We start from the raw sequence: 23,165 nt of genomic DNA on the forward strand, positions 1-23,165 counted from the left end.
ACTATGGATGGAGATGCGTGACATTGTACAGGAGGCAGTGATCAAGACCATCCCCCCCAAAAAAAGAAATACAAAAAGGCAAAATGGTTGTCTAAGGAGGCCTTACAAATAGCTATGAAAAGAAGAGAAGTGAAAGGCAGAGGAGAAAGGAAAGATATACCCATTTGAATGCAGAGTTCCAAAGAATAGCAAGGAGAGATAAGAAAGCCTTCCTCAGTGATCAGTGCAAGGAAATAGAGGAAAACAATAGAATGGGAAAGACTAGTGATCTCTTCAAGAAAATTAGAGATACCAAGGGAAATTTTCATCCAAGGATGGGCACAATAAAGGATAGAAATGGTATGGTGTAACAGAAGCAGAAGATATTTAGAAGAGATGGCAGGAATACACAGAAAAACTATACAAGAAAGATCTTCATGACCTAGATAATCACTATAGTGTGATCACTCACCTAGAGCCAGACATCCTGGAATGCGAAGTTAAGTGGGCCTTAGGAAGAATCACTATGAACAGAGCTAGTGGAGATGATAGAATTCCAGTTGAGCTCTTTCAAATCCTAACAGATGATGCTGTGAAAGTGCTGCACTCAGTATGCCAGCAAATTCAGAAAACTCAGCAGAGGCCACAAGACTGGAAAAGGGTAAGTTTTCATTCCAGTTCCAAAGAAAGGCAATGCCAAAGAATGCTCAAACTACCACACAATGGCACTCATCTCACACGCTAACAAATTAATGATCAAAATTCTCCAAACCAGGTTTCAACAGTATGTGAACGGTGAACTTCCAGATGTTCAAGCTAGATTTAGAAAAGGCAGAGGAACCAGAGATCAAATTGCCAACATCCGTTGGATCATCAAAAAAGCACGAGAGTTCTAGAAATACATCTATTTCTGCTTTATTGAATATTCCAAAGCCTTTACTGTGTGGATCACAATAAACTGTGGAAAGGGTGCTCGGGGCTGGTGCACAGGGATGACCCGGAAGGATGGGATGGGGAGGGAGGTGGGAGGGGGGTTCTGGAAGGGGAACACATGTAGACCCATGGTGGATTCATGTTAATGTATGGCAAAACAAATACAATATTGTAAAGTTAAAAGATAGATAAATAAACTAATTTAAAATAAAAAAAAAAAACACAAAAATTCTGAAAGAAATGGGAATACCAGACCACCTTACCTGCCTCTTGAGAAATCTGTATGCAGGTCAGGAAGCAACAGTTAGAATTGGACATGGAACAACAGACTGGTTCCAAATCAGGAAAGGAGTAGGTCAAGGCTGTATATTGTCTCCCTGTTTATTTAACTTATATGCAGAGTATATCATGGTAAATGCTGGGCTGGAGGAAGCACAAGCTAGAATCAAGATTGCCGGGAGAAATATCAGTAACTTCAGATATGCAGATGACACCACTCTTATGGCAGAAAGTGAAGAAGAACTAAAGAGCTTCTTGATGAAAGTGAAAAGAGGAGAGTGAAAATGTCGGCTTAAAACTCAACATTCAGGAAACTAAGATCATGGCATCTGGTCCCATCACTTCATAGCAAATAGATGGGGAAAGAGTGGAATCAGTGACAGACTTTGTTTTTTGGGGCTCCAAAATCACTGCAGATGGTGACTACAGCCATGAAATTAAAAGATGTTTGCTCCTTGGAAGCAAAGTTATGACCAACCTAGACAGCATGTTAAAAGCAGAGACATTACTTTGCCAACAAAGTCTGTCTATCAAAGCTATAGTTTTTCCAGTGGTCATGTATGGATATGAGAGTTGGACTATAAAGAAAGCTGAGCGCCAAAGAATTGGTGCTTTTGAACTGTGATGTTGGAGAAGACTCTTGAGAGTCCCTTGGACTGCAAGGAGATCCAACCAGTCCATCCTAAAGGAGATCAGTCCTGAATATTCATTGGAAGAATTGATGCTGAAGCCGAATCTCCAATACTTTGGCCACCTGATGCGAAGAACTGACTCAATTAAAAAGACCCTGATGCTGGGAAAGGTTGAAGGCGTGAGCAGAAGGGAACAACATAGGATGAGATTGTTGGATGGCATCGCCAACTCAATGACATGAGTTTGGGTAAAGTCCAGGAGTTGGTTATGGACAGGGCGGCCTGGCATGCTGCAGTCCATGGGGTCGCAGAGAGTCAGACATGACTGAGCGACTGAAATGAACTGAACTGATGTTCTGGTTCATATTATTATTTCCCATAAAATATCTCTAATGTTATGAATTCCTTTAGGTGAGATTTTCATATAACTGAACAACATTAAAAGATAAAATCAATAAATGTACAATGACAAAAATCATCCAGAAAACATTGAAAGAATATATTCCTAGCAGTATTATTTTCTTGTAAATTGTTCTAAACCACAATTCCTTTTCTGCCTATTTTTCTATGTATGCACTAGTATGCTGTAAGAAACCAGAATACTTTTTAAAAGATTTTATTTCATTTTTGTATTATGACAAAAATCCAAGAAAGCTCACACATTGCCCTCTCATGAAATTTGCTTCACAGGCAATATTTTAAGGTTTGCACCTTTTTTTTTTTTTTTAAGCATGCTTTACAGCAATCATTTAATTTGAATATGTGTATCTAATAACAGAAGATAGTATAAAGCAGATTGTATTTTTCACACTTTTGGCTACATATATGTATGAATATCTTACTTCTTCCTAAAATAAATCCAATCCTTTGCCAGTATAGTTAAAATTCTGTAGTATATTAGTGCTTCATGGCAATGAAGTTCATTTCAAGATTAACTACTGTGTTTAAAACACTCAAAAAAAGTCATGAAAAATTTAATGCAGTCTTAAATTTTTAACATATTTTTATAAATGTACATGGTTAAGAGAACATTGCACTTAAAAAGCTTGCAACACATTTCTCATTATTTTAAAGATATCTGAATGTACTTAGGTTGTTGTGTTTTATTTTTTTAAACATAAGATGATAAGATTAGGGAGGATAAGCTAACTTTAGTTCATCTGCTGTTTTAAAGGTCTTCTAAAAGTTACCACTAATTATTTTGAAACATTATTATAAACCTCTCTGCCACCTCTTACATGTCTCCTTTATGGAGATACTGTAAGAAATGATCCATAAGAGTAGATTTAAAAATGGTGTCAACAATAGTGTGTAAGCCACTATAGTTATATTTGCACAGTAAAGGCACTGAAATAAGCCAGATGGTCTGTTTTCCCATCTTGAAGTTTAAACTGAGTGCGTATTTACTTTCTCTTTAAATATAACCTTCATTGTTCAGGGCAAGTTTTAACCAAAAGACATTGTGCACAAATCACTTGTAAGTTTTCATGTCAGTGCCTGAAAAAAACTCAGTATTAAAAAAAAAATCATAGTATTTAGATAACAAATATGGCTAGATATTGTGTCTTTCTCAAAATTATAGATTATTTTAAAATTTGAATGATACTGAATTTGTGTATACCTTCTTTCATTAGCTATATCAAGAGCTCCTTTTGTGCAGATTGTCTTTATGATTTGCTTCTGAGAAATACATAGCCTCTTGGAGCCAAATTTGTCAAACACGTATGAGAATCCTTGAATCACAGTGTTTCCTTGAGAATCAAATATGGTGATATCCATTAACCAAGCATATTGGATCATACCAACTTTTAAAAATAGGCTAATTAATAAAGTAGGAAATTTAGAGCTGAATATATCAGCCCACAAACTGAGCTAATTGCCAGTACTCTGTACTTCCCTTGACTAAAGAATAAAGTATATGTCAGCTATTGAATGCCAAATATTAGAAATCTTTATTAAGCCTAATAGTGTTCTATGATGTACTTCTCTTACCAATATCAATATAATAAATGAAATAGCTGATAGTTACTAAGCCATCCCATGATAGGGACACAATGTAATATGTCTGTTTTCTTGATTTTATAGATTACAAAGCAAGGATTGAGAAGGATTATAATTTGCCTCAAATCACTAATCCTTCTACCCACTGTCATGTTTAAAGGATAATGGCAATGATTATGTATCAAAACATCTGAATAAACTTCAAATAAATTTGACAATACAATTAGACAATATATTTGTAAGATGTATGAAACAATATAGGAAGAAAAAGGCAACCCAGTCCATTCACAGAATGCTTAAGTTCACTGACATCTGTAATGTTTAAGGTTCCTGCAGGGGTAGAAGTCATACTGGGAAAAGGTTAGACTCTGTGAATCCTACTAAAAGTCTTGCTCTGGAAATTTTGGCAAGTGTGCCTGTCTGTATGTATGTGTTCCCAGGAAGAGATGTATTTTCATCCATCGTGTTTATTAAAAAGGAATCCCAACTGAAGTAACCAAGGCTGTTTATTTGAAAACGCTTTCAATCGTCTTTTACTCAAATGAAGTTAAGATGGTGGAGATCAAGAGAATGATAAGTGAGGCCTCTGTTAAACAAAAATTAAAGTAAAAAAATCAATGAGTGAAAAAATGAGTAATTAATATAAAGCAGAATACTTAGGAGGCTCTTCAGAGATATATGTACTGTCTATACTGGTGACGTTGTTCCAAAGATTATTTATAGACTCATGTCAGAAGTCTCTGCAGTCTGCTAACGTTGGCATCAAGTAACTTTGTTTTGATTCTATTTCATTTCAGTTAAAAAATATTTAACCCAGTCTTCTGGATTCATGCTTACTTCCAAGGAGAAAAGTTTTGAAGCTAGTAGCAATTATGCTTCTATTTGTCATGTAAAGAAAAAATGCGTTGCAGGGCAGCTTGACTGGAATCAGTTGCAATCAGTTTAAAATCCATTTCCAAATATCACTCCTTCTAACAGACAACACATTTAGTTATTTAATGTTATTCTTTATCCATGCTGTATCTCTTAATATATTTGGTAGATTCTTTCACAAAAGAAATATATGTATATATAAAAATATGATTTTAGGTGATGCGCATATCTTAGTATCAAAAATTTCTTATTTGTTCTCTAAATTTCAGGAAGAACACATAGCTGTGATTTTGGAGGCAGGTAAGTCTGAATAAAGTTGTTTTTTTTTTTTTAATTAGTTTATTTTCTATTTTTTAACTTTACAATATTGTATTTGTTTTGCCATACATTTACATGAATCCACCATGGGTGTACATGTTTTCCCCTTCCAGAACCCCGCTTCCACCTCCTTCTCCATCCCATCCCTCTGGGTCATCCCAGTGCACCAGCCCCGAGCACCCTGTATCACGCGTTGAACCTGGACTGGTGATTCGTTTCACATATGATAATTTACATGCTTCAATGCTATTCTCTCATAAAGTTTTAAAATATATAATTTACTTTGAGTAAGTTCTGCACCATTTCTTAGCCTCAGTTTCATTTGTTGTAAATACCATAATATGGTCTTTATTTAAGGAGCTATTTGTATTTCCTCTGGCCATAGCGCACCAATGTGTATTTAGTTTTGATTACCATAACTTCTTCTAAGACTAGAAGGTGTGTACAAGGAATATGAGGATGGAAGGGAATCTAGAAATTTGCCACATAATAAAGAATTGAAGTGCTTACAACAGAGAAGAAATTTAGTGGTTTATGATGAATGAGTTCAAACAGTGAAAACATTTTCAAGTATTTTATGTTACAAAAAAATCAAGGGAAGTTTCATTATGATATAATAAGGAAGATAAAATCAATTTATCTATATAATGTATTACATAGTATACCTAATATTAAACTATTTAACACAACTTAGTCCTATGCAAAAAGGCAAACTGGTTGTCAGAGCAGGCATTACAAATAGCTGAGAAAAGAAGAGAAACTAAAGGCAAAGGAGAAAAGGAAAGATGTATCCATCTGAATGCAGCATTCCAAAGAATAGTAGGAGAGATAAGAAAATCTTCCTAAGTGATCAATGCAAAGAAATAGAGGAAATCAATAGAATGGGAAAGACTAGAGACCACTTCGTAAGGGACTGGACTGCAAAAGTAGGAAGGCAAGCTATATCTGGAGTAACAGGCAAATTTAGCCTCAGAGTACAAAATGAAGCAGGGCAAAGGCTAACAAGAGTTTTGCCAAGAGAATGCACTGGTCATAGAAAACATCCTCTTCCACAACACAAGAGAAGACCCTACACATGGACATCACCAGATGGTCAATACCGAAATCAGATTGATTATATTCTTTGTAACCAAAGATGGAGAAAAACATGACTCCAAAGATGGAGTCAGGTAAAACAATACCAGGAACTGACTGTGGCTCAGATCATGAACTCTTTATTGCAAAATTCAGACTTACATTGAAGAAAGTAGGGAAAACCACTAGACCATTCAGGTATGACCTAAATCAAATCCCTTACAATTATACAGTGAAAGTGAAAAATAGATTCAAGGGATTAGATCTGATAGACAGGATGCCTGAAAAATTACGGACAATGATTTATGACATTGGGGAGGAGGCAGTGATCAAGACTATCCCCCCAAAAAAAGAAATACAAAAAGACAAAATGGTCGTTTAAGGAAGCCTTACAAATAGCTATGAAAAGAAGAGAAGTGAAAGGCAAAGGAGAAAAGGAAAGATATACCCATTTGAATGCAAAGTTCGGAAGAATAGCAAGGAGAGATAAGAAAGTCTTCCTCAGTGATCAGTGCAAAGAAATAGAGGAAAACAATAGAATGAGAAAGACTAATGATCTCTTCAAGAAAATTAGAGATACCAAGAAAAGATTTCATGCAAAGATGGGCTCAAAAAGGACAGAAATGGTATGGACCTAACAGAAGCAGAATATATTAAGAAGAGGTGGCAAGAATACACAGAAGTGTACAAAAAAAAGATCTTCATGACCCAGAAAACCACAATGGTGTTATCACTCACCTAGAGCCAGACATCCTAGAATGAGAAGTCAAGTAGGCCTTAGGAAGCATTGCTATGAACAAAGCTAGTGGAAGTGATGAAATTCCAGTTGAGCTATTTCAAATCCTAAAAGATGATGCTGTGAAAGTGCTGCACTCATTATGCCAACAAATTTGGAAAACTCAGCAGAGGCCATAGGATTGGAAAAGTTCAGTTTTCATTCCAATCCCAAAGAAAGGCAATGCCAAAGAATGCTCAAACTACCGCACAATGGCACTCATCTCACATGCTAACAAATTAATGATCAAAATTCTCCAAGCCAGGCTCTAGCAGTACATGAAACATGAACTTCCAGATGTTCAAGCTGGGTTTAGAAAAGGCAGAGGAACCAGAGATCAAATTGCCAGCGTCTGTCTGATCATTGAAAAAGCATGAGAGTTCCAGAAAAACATCTACTTCTGCTTTATTGACTATGACAAAGCCTTTGACTGTGTGGATCATAATACAATGTGGAAAATTCTTAAAAAGATGGGAATACCAGACCACCTTACCTGCCTTATGAGAAATCTATGCAGGCCAAGGAGCAACAGTTAGAACTGGACATGGAGCAACAGACTGGTTTCAAATCGGGAAAGGAGTATGTCACGGCTGTATATTGTCACTCTGCTTATTTAACTTATATGCAGAGTACATCATGCAAAATGCCGGGCTGGATGAAGCACAAGCTGGAATCAAGGTTCCCAGGAGAAATAGCAATAACTTCAGATATGCAGATGACACCACCCTATGGCAGAAAGTGAAGAAGAACTAAAGAGCTTCTTGATGAAAGTGAAAGAGGAGAGTGAAAATGTCGACTTAAAATTCAACATTCAGGAAACTAAGATCATGGCACCTGGTCCCATCACTTCATAGCAAATAGATGGGGAAAGAGTGGAATCAGTGACAGACTTTGTTTTTTGGGGCTCCAAAATCACTGCAGATGGTGACTGCAGCCATGAAATTAAAAGACACTTGTTCCTTGAAAGAAAAGTTATGACCAACCTAGACAGCATATTAAAAGCAGAGACATTATTTTGCCAACAAAGGTCTTGTCTAGTCAAAGCTAAGTTTTTTCCAGTAGTCATATATGGATGTGAGAGTTGAACCATAAAGAAAGCTGAGTGCTGAGGAATTGATGCTTTTGAACTGTGGTGTTGGAGAAGACTCTTGAGTGTCCCTTGGACTGCAAGAAGATCAAACCAATCAATCATAAAGGAAATCAATCCTTAATATTAATTGGATAGACTGATGCTGAAGCTGAATCTCCGATACTTTGGCCACCTGATGCTAAGAACTGACTCACTGGAAAAAACCCTGATGCTGGGAAAGAGTGAAGGCAGGAGGTGAAGGGAACAGAGGATGAGATGATTGGATGACATCACTGACTCAATGGACATAATCTTGAGCAAGCTCCAGGAGTTGGTGGTGATGGACAGAGAAGTCCCACTTGCTCCAGTCCGTGGAGTCACAGAGTCGGACATGACTGAGCAACTGAACTGAAGTCCTATGCAGAGCTGGTGTTTTCGCCACCCACTGTTGAAAAAATGATTATAAGAGTGATTGAAACTTTCCATATAATGAGAGGAAAAAATGTATCACTTTACATAAAAAGCTTTTGAACTCAGAGGGGAAAGGTTTTTGAGCTTTTAACTCTAAAATGTTTTAAAAAATGCTACAAAATTGTTTTCCAGAGCAAATTTCCAACCTCTGATATTTAAAGCAAACTATTCTTGGAATAACCACATGCCAATCATGAAAAAATATGAAAAGTATTAATATTCATAGCTTTAAATATTAAGATATAAAAAATTTATATAGATATTTTCAGATTAAAGATGGGCATTTAGTTACAGTCTAAATAAACTATTTTTCAATGCAAGCAATTAAATATGTAAATCTCATGAATTTTATTTTTAAAACTACACTGGAAATAATGAAATAGAAAATTATTCAAAAGAGACTGTTGTGGACTAAATTGTGACCTCCCTTTAGGTGAAGTTCTAACTCCTAATGTACATTTTTATTGAAATATAGTCATTAGAAGTTAATTAAGGGTAAATGAGCTCCTAAGATTGGAACCCTAATCTGGCAGGACTGTTGACTTATAAGAGAAAGGGATAGACATGGTGAGAAGATGGCCATTTGCAGGCCTCAGGTGAACAAAGTCCTGCTCTGAGAAAAAGCCACGTAGTCTATGGTCTCTTGATGTGGTAGCCCGTGAAGACTAATGCAAAGAACAAAGTGAATTCAATTCAACAAGTATTTATAAACTTACTGCACGCAAGACATTCTATGAAGTGCTAAGACAGTTAACACACATTATTTTTCATTGCATAAGTAAAAATATTTTTTACAGTTGTACCTTATCTTACCAAAGAAAAGATCCCTCAAAATAATGGAAACCTATATAAGCACATATGTACACAAACCACAAAACATATATAAATATCTAATTTTGTATGTATACATGCAAATGTTTGTGTGTTTGTGTGTGTTTAGGAAGAAAAGAAAGAGAGAGAGAGATTGGGATGGGTGATGGAAGAAATGAACACACTTTTAGAGAATTCAATCATCGTTTTATTAGTATTTTATGATAGCAATAACACATTCATGTTTTAATAAACAATACATTAAGAAAGTTTAGCTAGTTCTCCTAATTTTTATAATGATACGTCATAAAATTCAGAAATTTTTAAACTGGAGTGTCCATGAGCAAAATACCACTGTTTTCTTGCAAGAAAGTGTTATAAATAGTACTAAACTCCCAAATCATATTGAAATGAAACACAGCTATACTGAAGATATTTTATCTCAAGCAAAATCATAGCAAGTTTCTTTTGTTGTTTTTAAACCAACTGCTTAAGTTTGAAAGTATAGGCTTTTCCTTCTTAGCCAAAGAAAACAGAGGATTGAGGCAATTTCCTGGGTGATTATCACAATTCAATGCTTCACTTTTCTACAGAGTTCTCTGTCAATTATTCTTATTTAATGGAAGTAGAAATTTTGGAAATGAACATATTTGAATGAAAATAATTTTTCTAAAAATTGCTGAACAAAAGCGAACCTTAAAGAAAAAAAAAATAACGTGTCAACTTCATGAGACCGGAGCATAGCAATTGCCTTTTCTGAGGTAATAGCAATATTATCATTCAAGCAGGGCTATAACTCCTAATTTTATTCTCCAAATCGCTTATCACTACCTTCATTCTATAATGATACTTAGAGATAAGTATGTTATATGAGAATTTACACAGGGTAAGATAATGTTTATACATATATTTGTTTCTTCAATAAATTTGTGAAATATGATCACATGATAGATCATGATGATACATTGATGGAAAGGCAGAAGTTTACTCTCTTTGATTACAAAAGTGAGGGAAAAACAGTAATCAAAGTATGTATGTGGTGTGTTTAAATACAGTCATAAAATGATAAGTAATCAATGCTGTTATAAACTGATAATGGTATTGAAAGGTTGTTGCTGAACCACAAAAGACTCCAGGATTCTTGGCCTCCAGAGGAGAATTCAATCTGGGGCCAGAGACGAGGCTTGATGGCTCAGAGCTTTTGTGTAATAAAGTTTCATTAAAGTATAAAAGAGATAGAGAAAGCTTCCGACATAGACATCAGAAGGGGGATGGTGAGTGCCACCCCGCTAGTGTTAGCAAGGGAGTTATATACTTTTTACTTAGTTATTACAATGAATCAAAAGAATGTCTGGAGGTTGTAAAGATCTTACTAGGCCCACTCCCTTAATTTACATTTTAAGATAACAGGATTAGCCAGAAGGTTTTCAGGAAGGAGAAACTGTCCTCAAGCAGGATACATTGTTGTTATATAATCCTTAGTACAGAGTTTAAACTGAGTTGTTTGTTGTGTAATCATCAGTTCCAGACTTAAAGATAAAAACCTTTTATGTGACTAAGACTAAGAAATGTAGAGGGAAAAAAAAATTTTGTCCTTTCCTCCTCCTTGAGAATTCCAAACCTCTCTCTCCTTGGGGACCCCAAGACTTCTTAACGACCTGCCTAGGAATTGACTCTCAGTATGATAAAGTCTATCATAAATAGGTATGAAAAATCATACTGTAAAAGTCACATGAAATGATCTGAAAAAAATGAATGGGGAAGCTTATCTAAAGAGTTGATTTTTAAGGTAAAATATGACTGAAAATTGGAGCCAGCTGTGTGAAAATAGGGAGAAATATTCCAGATATCAGAGCAGATTAACAAAATCATAGGCAGAGGAGAGTTGGAGTGGGAATTGATCCATTTTCCCCCACTGTGGACAGCCAGTTAGTAAGTAGTTTGGCTTTGATGGCTATGTATAATCTCTGGCACATATTATTTTGTTTTCATTTAAAACACTTTTCAGATATACAAACCTGTCTCAACTCATGGATTTAGCCCACAGGGTTTGCCAGCCCATGAATTAGAAGAATGTGTGTAAATGCTCAGGCATGTCCAACTCTTTGCGACCCCATGGACTGTAGCCCACCAGGCTCCTCTGTCCACAGGATTATCCTGACAAGAACAGTGGAGTGGGTTGTCATTTCCTCTTTCATGGGATCTTCCCCACCTAGGAAGTGAACCTGTATCTCCTGCATTGGTAGGCAGATTCTTTACCAATGAGCCACCTGGGAAGCTTGAATTAGAAGAACAAATAGTAGACAAATATGAATGAGGTTTAGTTAGTTAAATAGCAGAGCCAAGACTCAAGATAATATGAAACAAAAGTGTTTTCTCAATCATTATCCTCTTATACTTCATAACAGTAAGTATAGGTATTATTCATATAAATAGCAGAAAGATATAAATTATAAACCTTTCCTTAAAAAACCCTAAGGGAACTTTCTCAGGGTAGATAATATCTATACAGGATGTTAGAAGGTCATTCCTGTTGTTTTAGTCTATTTTGGCCTGAAACAAAAGACATCTGTCTCTTTTTTTCTGGTCAAGTCAGTGAAATGCATGTATATTCAAGACTTGTATATTTTGAACTATAATGTTTAGATGTAGAAATATTACTGAGGACAGATTAAAAGTAAGCAAAGTACAGAAATACTCATGATTCAGGAGGAGGAATAAAAGAATGAAGTGCTCCAGCAGAACAACTTTGTCCCCATAATGTGAGGTGACAATAATAAGTCTAGGCACACAATGACCTAGGTGGTTTCTCAGTTCTTGTGTCTCACAAGAGCAAACTAGAGGTGTTGGCAGGGCCACTTTTCTTAGACTAGACTCTAGGGAATAGTCTGCTTCCAAGCTCGTTTAGGTTGTTGGCAGAATGCAATCCGATTCAGTTGTAGGGCTGAGGCTCCCATTTCCTAGCTGACTGTCAGCTGGAGACCATCTTCACCTTCCAGACACCTCTGTCAGGACCTTGCATGTGGGTCCCTCTCTCTCAGAGCCAATAACTACACCTCCAGGCTTTTTCATTTTGCAATCTCACTTCTGCCTCCTTTTTGTGCTATATCTCCTTGACGGTTTCGTTCGGCTTAGTTCTTCTGTCTATAAAGACTATTATATTGGACCCACTTGGAAAATCCAGAATAACTTCCCCATTCTACATTCCTTAATTTTAATCACACCTGCAAAGTCACAAGTAAGGCAACATATTCACAGGTTCTAGAAATTAGGGCATGGGGACTTTAGAGTGAGCAATTATTCTGATACTACTATATATGTATATGCACATGTATACATACATGTATATACATATACATATTTGTGTGCATTACATGTGCTTTGTGCTAATGCTTAGTCACTCAGTTGTGCCCGACTCTTTGCAACCCCATAGACTGCAGCCTGTCAGGCTCCTCTGTCCATTTTGGGGTGCCATGCCCTCCCCCAGGGGATCTTCCCAGCGCAGAGATCAAACCCAGGTCTCTGGCATTGTAGGTGGGTTCTTTATCATCTGAGCCACCAGGGAATCCTCTCCCTGGTGAAGGTGAGTAGCCTATCCCTTCTGTAGGGAATCTTCCCAACTCAGGAATCAAACAGGGGTCTCCCTCATTGCAGGCAAATTCTTTACCAGCTGAGCTACCAGTATATAAAAATCCACATAGATATATAAATATAGATATAGAGAGTTTTAGTGGTTTTAAACAGGGTTGGGTGTAGAATTGGTGACAATTTTTAGAAAAGTACAAAATATTCTCAGTTGACTTTGGTTATTCCACATGTTTAAATTCAGATTATTGAAGAGTAAAAGAAAATGACTGAAGAAGCAAATTTCCATAATAGTTTACAATGAGACTTGAAAGTAGCAAGTGTATCTTACTGAAAGAGAAACGATTATCAAAAGCTACATCCATGAACTTTAGTATAAACTTTAACTCAGAATTGAAATTTGAATGATATTTTAATTAATTTTGATTGAAGTGATAATCAGGGAAGGTGGACTGTGGATTATGTATAATAGTGTGACATGGTGGAACATAATACCTCTGAATGTAGGATTAATATGTGCACTATTCTTAAAATACTTTTTATTCAAAAGTTTTGCCTCAACATAGTTAGAGGAAACCTCTATAGGTGTATTATAGGAGAAACAGCTTGCTGCTTCCATAAGTATGGTTACTAATAAGTGTGCTTCCCACATTTGGGGGTTTCAACTAGATGCTGTTTTCAGAACCATATTTGTTTATAAGACTTTCATGATAAGATGTATGTTCACTAAAAGAATGATACATAAACCAAACTGATATTTCATCAATCTAGAAAAGGTGAAATTAATATCTTTTCTTTTTAAAATATTATTGTCTGTGGTTTCAATCCAGGACTGTGTTAACTGATAACCAGGAACACTTAAAATAATGAAAATCCTCTGAACTTAACAATATCTACTTCTCTATTAAAATATATGCATAGCCTCTCTTTCAGGGATAGAAATTTATAAACAGTATAATTATTTTTCTGACTGTCCTACTCTCCACGAAGGGAGTTAAGTACCATAAAATAAAACCATTCCCTACAGTGACTACAGATATTAATAGACAAAAGCATATCTAGAGCTCATCTGAATTTGAATTAACTGTTAAATGACTAGTAGGAATGAGTTTTTACCTGGAGAAAGTGATTTTTAGTTTGAAATTAGATATTTCAATGAAGAAGAGCTTGAGTAGGGGAGGTCTGAGGAACACAAATAGAGGTCATGTTGCTTATTATTGTATTTTGCTTTCTTTGTCTCTTTCCCTTTCTTTCTGCTCTTTTGCTGCTTCTGACACAGGACACAATTCTTCGGAGATGGCACTGAGGAAGAAAACTAGAAGAAATGGTGTTTGTTTTCCTTTTTTTTTTTTAATTATAGATTTGAGGGAGAAATGCAGAGATGCACATTAATGAAATTATGTCTTTAGATGATTGTGTCAGTATCAATGATTGTGCTCACTTATGAAAATGAAAATGAGAAAGTGAAAGTGTTAGTAGCTCAGCCGTGTCTGACTCTTTTCGACCCCATGGACTGTAATCCACCTGGCTCCTCTCTCCATGGAATTCTCCAGACAAGAATGCTGGAGTGGATTGCTCTGTCCTCCTCCATCTTGCTCACTTATACATAATCTAATTTAAAATTTTCATGCAAATAATAGTGGATAGTTCAGTGTATTGAGACTTCATTATTCTCAGATTTTCAATGATGAGTTTTGTTGAAAAACTCATTTTGGCTTGAAATATTCACTTAAATTTGAAATGTAGATATAAAACCTATGATATGCAGATTTGTTCTCTATCTAAATATAGAAAAAACTGAAAGAAAATGCTCCTACCAAAAAGATAATGTATCAAACAAACAATAACAATTAAGAAAATATACCCCAGAAGTAGAGAAATAGAATGAAAACATTTAACTTGGCTAATAAAATATGTAGTTATTAGGAAAAGTTATTAAATTGGATTTTTTTGTATACACATTTATGTATAGACATAAAATACATTTATGTCTGTGTGTGTATGTATTCATTTGTCTGGAGTGATATAAGGCTTGATCCTTGAAGCTCATGATCTTCCTATTTACCATTCCTTTATGAGACAGTGATTGTTGTACTTTCACATTTATAGGTGAATCAGAAACATGAGTATCCAAAAATGCCCATAAAATCAACTAAATCACAAACATATTTTTCCCTTGCCTGCTTGAGTTACTCAAAGCATCTAAGAAGTGGCCATAGTTTTAAGATTAGTGAGATTCCTACTGTATGTCTTATCTAGGAACCAAGATCCCTAGTCCTCCAACGTCTAAAGTTGCAGAAAGAAAAAGCATGTATTCACCAAGTGGACAACTGGGAGTAATTGTGAATAGAGTCGCTCCTGTTTCCACTCCTTGCTTTCTGCACCTTGATGTTTTACCTTTTCAGGATGTGGCTCTTCTACTGCTTCCTAAGGCTATGACTTCTGGATGGTGAACTATGTAACAAATCCTATAGTCATTCTCCCACTTCTACATATAGCTTGCCATAAGGAGGATTCCTTGTCACAAGAAAATTAAATGAAAGATTCAATGTTAGTAGGTCAATATGATTTGAACCCTCAGAGCATGAATGGCAAACCCATATTCAGAAAATGTATCACTCCATATCAGGATAAAACATTGCCTGTTGTGAAAATGGAATGGCTACCGTGTAAACAACTTGCCACTAAGTGGCATAGGTGGTTTCTTCCATGATTGGTACTATAGTGGGAGCTTCCTATTTCTCCTTCAGGCAGATTTTAAGATATAGTATGTTAGATAATCTGTGCTGAGTGGAAAGTTGTACTCTTGGGCTCTTGCTTTGCTCTTTTTTCTGCCACTATAGCAAAAGAACCGGAATGTTTAAGGACAGGGGTTGACTGACAGCTTCTAGCTAAATTGGCCTTTCCATTTGCTCATTAATGTTTTTCCTGCAGTAGGTTTTCTGGTGGGAATTAACATATGAAATCTTCACCATTTATGCCTACTCTCTTAAGTTCATCCACATTTCTCTACCAGATAACTCCTTGTGATAGATTTCCCAAATATATTCAAGTCGCTTAAAAAATAAACTAAGTCATTTATTACTGTTGATGAGTCCAGGTATTTCTTTAACCCAAGAACATTTCTTTCTGCACATAAAAGTAAATGACTAATATATTACATGAAAGTTTGTCTCTTGGGAGAATTTAACTTCATCCATGTCTTTTATCATTATCACCCCAAACGAAGGCATAGTGCACCCACCAGTCATTTCAACTCAAACCAACCTACTTGGTGAAACATCTGTGACTGAAGCTCCATTTCCCCCTCTTTAACTAGCTGTTTGTATAAAATACCTCAATATTGCAATTTCTGTGAGGAGAGAATGACGTAAGTGTAGAAGAGGTGATAAAATGGAGTTCTGGGCCATGTGTTCAAGTAGCTAGCTTGTGTCCTCTACTACTTCTGAAACCCAATCATAGATATATCACTTTGAATGTAGATTGTATGGCTGCTGTTCTCAACTAACTTTATGATCATTGGTCAAAACTAACTTATGAAGGGAAGATCAGGTTTCACATTCACTTAATATCTTAAGATCAATCACTCTAGCTCTTCCAGGACATAATAGTATGCCAGGAACTGTATTTTCAAATGGACTATAACTTTTAAGTACATATGGCATGGCGAATATCCATCCTTATTCTGGAGACAATAAATTACATTATCTTCTACTCCTAGATACCTCTAATACTCAAGTGGTCTACTGAGTCACATGATAAAATCCAGCAAGACTGCTTTTCTCCCACGTTGTACTCATTTCAGCATTCATTATTGCTCTGGGACCAATTCAGAAGCAAGAACCTCACCCCTTACTCAAAAAATGGATTAGAACTGTACCCTCATTGCCGCATGAAGAAAATGGTACATCTAAAATGTGAAAAGAGGTTTACCAAAGGCTGTTCTTTCTTAGTGGCAGAGTAGGAGAGATGTAAATACTTGTCTTTTTTTGGAGAAGGTGTCCTGGTCTGTCCCAAGCCACTGCATACCTAAAATTTTCACCAATGTAACAGTTTCTTTACAAATTTTATATCTCAGTAAGGAATCCAGAACACGTGCTACTTATTGATAACTGGATATAATTTAATCAATATCACAACTATAGTGAATCATTATGGCATTCTTCAGATGCTTTCTTTGGACTGTATAGTATCAGATTATAGAATTAAAGATATTTGTGGTAAGACTATGAATGTATACTGATAGTCATATCATGTGAATTAAAACTGTGCATCTTCTTTAGTGATGGGCATCGAAAGAAATATCAATAAAACATATTTGCCAGACCAAAAACTAACTTACCAAGGCGATGCTACTTTATGTCAAATGTACTGCAACTAGTAAAAGTCTTGCAATTGTGATTCAAACTTAGTTATATTTCTGCTAACCTATCATCATCTATCATGATTTACCTAGTTTTTCCTAAAGATTTTATGTTGGTATACAATGTAATAAGAATGGGGGATATCATCTCTATATTACTTAAGCTTTTGAAAGAGGCACTAATCTGGCCTATTGTTTCTGATTGACTATCTTGACTGGGGGTCACCATAATGATTCTTATTCTATAGATTTAAGATTCAACTTCTAAATATGCTAAGTTAAACTGTATATTTAGTAATGGGGAAGTGATCAGTAGTTTTGACAATAGAATCAGTGAATTTACTATGAAATTGAGCAGGTCAGCACTCAACTTTTATATCTAATCACTATTTACTATTCTACTTTAACCAATGCTTTTGACCTTTGGATATTAATGCTAGCATGGGCACTGACTAATACTTCTGGAAATATGGGTTATTTCCCTTTCAGTGCTGCATGGTTACTTATGTAAATGACTACAGATCTTTGGGGAAGAGCAAAATAACTGCCACTGAATCCACTTACTATGTGGTTGCATAATCCTTCTTCATGAAGACCATATCTTGCTTCAGTCAAAGGGTGCTGATGCTTAGTACTAATTCAATTCATGAAACTGATGGGTGAATCACACCTTTCCATTGGATTGACTGTCCTTAGCCTTTTGTTCATGTGTTGTAGATCTCTTTTATTTATGTATATTAAGCAATTCCTTTGTCAGCTGTCCATCTATTTTGTCTCTTGAAAATTTACTGACAGTTTTATAACCCAGGTAGTTGTTTCTCAAGGATCTGAAAGCTATCTCTTTGCAGGGCAATCATCAAGAAAGATAGAATTCCTATCTTCCAATCTCTATGAGAGGCTAAGAGACTAAAATCAACAAGTACAAACGGCTTAATCACCTTGACCAACCCCAGCTCTGTGAACCCTTGTGTCCTCTAGTACTTCTTTATTAGCTTCCCCCAGCATTCACTAATTTTTGTCATAGTCTTGAGTGAGATTTTACTTGCCTGTCTACCTCTTCCCAGTGCAGATTTTTTTTTGGAAATATCCAGTATTAAATTGAGCTTAAGTGCTTATATCATTGGGGAAAATTTCTAGGAAGAGGGGATGACCCATTTTTAAATGCTGGTTAAACTCAGTTGTAGAAAACATTTGTGATATATTTGTTTTTATTCTATATGTAAGATGGAAGCTTTTGATTCCTATTTTTACTTCATCAATGGATATTCTTCAATTTAGTACTCAAACTGCAACTAATTGCTTGGACACCTAAGCATGCACTGTGTGAAAACCTTGATTAAAATGGATAGTAAGAAAGTGGACAATAAATGAACTTTGAACACAAACAAGATATTAGGAGTTCTGAATGCATGTCTAGGAATCTTATAGTTATATAATTTTGTTACAAAATTTTGATATTATATCATTCTGTATTATATAGAAGAAAAATGTGAAACAATGTTTTCATTATTGTACAGTATTTATGTAATTTGATTACTTGCTTAATCAAATTGAGTTTAATTGAAAAAATATAATAGGAAATTGTAGAAGACATGATTTTGTTCAAAATTTTTGCTCTATTTTTGTAGCTTCTGGAATATTATTCAACAGATATTTTTTTTTTAAGTTTTAGAGTATAACTTGTCTGATTGATCCTAAATGAAATATATGTTTGAAATAGAGTTGAAAAGACAGCCTTGTGAAAGTTAGTGTTAAATATTTCTCTTTCTTTACTGATCTTCCTGGGTTTCCATGGTGGCTCGGTGGTAAAGAATCCACCTGCAAATGCAGGAGATGCAGGTTCAGTCCCTGGGTTGGGAAGATCCCCTGGAGAAGCAAATAGCTACCCACTCCAGTATTCTTGCCTGGGAAATTCCATGGACAGAGAAACCCAGTGGGCTGTAGCCTATTGGGTTGTAAAACAGTGGACACAGCTTAGTGACTAAACAACAGATACAACTGATCTTCCTGACAGTACTGATTACAGTAAAAGTGTAGATTTTACTATGGAATTAATTTGAGTTATATGAAAATAATAGGTATGAGTGTGTTTACAAGACAAACTTTGTTGACATAAAAGTTATTCCTTCTAACATGTCATATTCAAAGAGGGTGATCTTTGATGTGGACAATTACAAATTGATTTATGAACTTCAGTTCAGTTCAGTTCAGTCACTCAGTCGTGTCCAACTCTTTGCGACCCCATGAACCGCAGCACACCTGGCCTCCCTGTCCATCACCAACTCCTGGAGTCCACCCAAACCCATGTCCATTGAGTTGGTGATGCCATCCAACCATCTCATCCTCTGTCATCCCCTTCTCCTCCTGCCCTCAATCTTTCCCAGCATCAGGGTCTTGTCAAATGAGTCAGCTCTTCACATAAGGTGGCCAAAGTATTGGAGTTTCAGCTTCAGCATCAGTCCTTCCAATGAATATTCAGGACTGATTTCCTTTAGGATGGACTAGTTGGATCCTGTTGCAGTCCAAGGGACTCTCAAGAGTCTTCTCCAAAGCCACAGTTCAAAAGCATCAATTCTTTGGCACTCAGCTTTCTTTATAGTCCAACTCTCACATCTATACATGACCACTGGAAAAACCATAGCCTTGACTAGACGGACCTTTGTTGACAATGTAATGTCTCTGCTTTTCAATATGCTGTCTAGGCTTATGAAGTTACTGTATAATATATCCCTACAGTTCTCTTTCAACAAGTCTTATTTGGGTGTGGGTTTCAGCCGAGGTCAGTCAAGAGCCTCATGTCTCTTCCAATGGTTTATTAAATATTCCATTTGAGGTCTAAGAATAGCCTATAAAAGAGACAAAAGAAGAATAAAACTACGAAGTTTCTCCATTATCCTGTTCACCAAGATGTAGGAAAAGAAGTATTCATTTAAAATGAGTAAACTCTATTATCTGTAACTGAACAGGTGCTCAAGATACAAGATGAATAATCCTAGCCCTAATACAAAAGAGTTGATGCAGTAACTTATACAATGGTCTTACGAAGACTCATGCATGGTTTATATATACTGCTCTTTCCACATCACTATATTGCTAGTACCATTATTTCCCTAATTAGCAGATTAACAAAGAAGATATAAGCACTTTGTCTTTTGGTTATGTCATATGTAGATGACACACTTTTAAAAAAATCATTCAAAAATTAACTTTGCATTCTAGGCATCATTCATTAATTCCACATTCTTACATCTGCAGTAAAAACAGTATTTAACAAATGACTACTGTGAATTCAGCTTATGTAACATATTAGAAAAACTGAGGCAGCACTACTTACTTTCAAGGAATTAAGTTAATGAGCGTATATTTAGGAGAAAAAATAAATATATATAAATAAATATTTAAAAGACATTTACTGTAGAAAAAGACTGAAGCATCCCCAGGACTCTAGTGAAATGATCCACAGATTGCAAATATTTTAAATTCATTACCTCAAATCTCCTTGTTCTTCATTCTCATTATCACCTAAAAGAAATAAACAGACAGATGACAAATAAAAGAAACAGAGAACTGCAAGTTCTTCAATGTATCCTCTCATGGGGAAATTCTTTTAGTCAGTCAGACAACAGGAAAATATGGCATACATTGAAGGTGATTTTTTTGGTCTGTGTTTCATGCTCATTTTATCTATGTTTGAAATTTGGGATTTTTGAAAAGCCAGTAATATATTTCAGATAAATAAATATCAATTGAGTAACATGTGAATTGAGAGGAGTGATAGTTGTTGAGGGACTTAATGTGTGTGTCAGATGTCTCAAGGCATCATCTGAGTCTGAAATTGATTCTATGAAATCTACAAGAACTGGCATGACCTCAAGTATAACATGAACCAGTTCTTTAAATTATTTTCAAAATTGTTAAAATCCATGAATTACTTACAAGTGGAGTAATCTAAAGAAACTGAAAGCTACTCTACAGTAATGAGTAAATGTGTGTGAATGGACATTAATATTTGTTCAAGCACTTGAGATAAACTGTTTCTATTAAACCTTTAGTACTATTTCTGCCCTTTGGAGCTATAAACTTTCCATGTATATTTGCCTGAAGTTACAGTCTTCTGTCTCACTCAAATTGAAAAAAAAAAAAAAGTAAAAGAGAGGAAAAGAAGCAACTAAAAATGACTTTCTGTGATGTTTCTCATTCTGACTTAAAGTCTCCATAGTTCCATTACTTCAAATTGCTCTGATTTCTGGTTGTTTTGGGATTTATCTTTTAGAAACTTATTAAAGAATAATTTTCTCTATTAGCTTCTAACGCTAAATATGACTATTTAGTGCTACCTTTTATTCTACACTCCCTTCCTAAACAAGCAGATGAGTGATTTATAAGTAGCAAATATGTTAAAAAAAAGAAAAGAATGGATGAGTAAATAAATAAAATCATTAGAGAATTTAAAATAAGCTTTACAATCTAAATGAAATTACTCTAGCACTAACATTAAAAAATGTCCATGTTAATTAAGACAAAATTTTAAATTATAGATGAGTGGAAATTAATATATTAAGCTGAAAGTAAAGCACATGTCCACCATACAGTTTCAATAATTCAGTAATCCAAGAGGTACCTTTTTTTTTTTACTTTCACTGTTAGTGTATTAAATAAGAATTACAGAAAGTTGATACATAACTACATGAAAAAAAGCTGCCTGTGTTCCTAATTACATTTATCTCCAATTGCATGTCATTACCATTTTGTTTTCTGAAGCTAACCAGAATATATTTACTATTTTTTACATTTATATAATATTATTTGAAAAGTACATTTTTAGCACCTATATTTCAGGTTTTTAAATTTTTGATTGTTTACTATTTAACATAATTTCTTTCCACTAAGGGAATGGTAAATTTCATTCTAAGTTCCTTATTCAAGACCAAATTCCTTCTTGAACATGAGAGGGTATGAGGAGAAGATGGCAGAGTAGAAGGACCTCAGCTCATTTCCTGTCACAAAAACACCAAAATCACAACTCCTGTTGAAGGACTATCAACAACAACAAAAAAGACTTGAATCTAGCCAAAAGATATTCTATTTACAAAGACAAAGAAGAAGATACAATGAGACAGTAGGAGGAGTTCATTTGTAATAAGATAAAATTTCATGCCTGCTAGGTGGGTGGCCCAGAAACTGGAAAATAATTATATCACAGTTCTCCCACACTAGTGGGAATTCTGAGCCCCACATTAAGCCCCCTTGAGTGAGTGTCTGGCATCAGGAGGGGGAGCCTCTAGAGCATTTGGCTTTGAAAGTCAGTGGGGCTTGATCACAGGAACACCACAGGATTGAGAGAAACAGAAACTCATCTCTTGGAGGGCACACATTGTCCTGTGTACACTGGGATCCAGGGAAAAAGCAAAGACTTCATAGGAGCTTGTGCCAGGCCAACCTGCTGGTCTTGGACGGTCTCCTCAGGAGGCAGGGTGTGGCTGTGGCTCACTGTGGAGACAAAGAAACTGGTGGCAGAGGGGTACTTAGGTATACTCATTGGAGTGAACAATTCTAGAAGTCACTGTTTTGACTCTGAGATCTACCCCATCCAACAACCTATAGGCTCCATGCTGGGGTGCCTCACCCAGCAGCAGAAAGGCTGCTTAAAGTCTTCATGAGTCCACAAGAGCTTCTAAACCCACTCCTTGACATGGGCCTGCCCATCAGAGGGACAAGGCCCAACTCCACCCACCAGTGGCCAGACAACAGTTCCTTGTACCAGGAAGCTTGCCCAAACCTCTTAGACCAATTTCACCTACTAGGGGGCATACACCAGAAGCAAGAGGTACTACAGTCCTGCATCCTGTGATAGCATAAACACAGAAAGTTACACAAAGTGATATAACAGAAGAATATATTCCAGATGAAAGAACACAAGAAAACTCCAGAAGAACAACTAAGTGAAGTGGAGATAGGCAATCTACCTGAAAAAGAATTCAGAGTAATGATAATAAAGATGAT

General features: G+C 35.7%; 1 long non-coding RNA gene across 1 annotated transcript in view; it reads left to right on the forward strand.

Moving 5' to 3' along the window:
* LOC145518627 (uncharacterized) overlaps positions 1-23,165 on the forward strand; it is a 195,530-nt gene that overhangs the window by 129,560 nt on the left and 42,805 nt on the right. Inside the window, exon 2 of the long non-coding RNA XR_014063046.1 lies at positions 4,967-4,997. This is a non-coding gene — a long non-coding RNA (uncharacterized LOC145518627). The remainder of the gene's footprint in view (positions 1-4,966; positions 4,998-23,165) is intronic.

Source organism: Giraffa tippelskirchi, chromosome 8 (genome assembly GCF_054371585.1).
Source record: "Giraffa tippelskirchi isolate mGirTip1 chromosome 8, T2T-mGirTip1v1.2.pri, whole genome shotgun sequence".
NCBI lineage: Eukaryota > Metazoa > Chordata > Mammalia > Artiodactyla > Giraffidae > Giraffa > Giraffa tippelskirchi.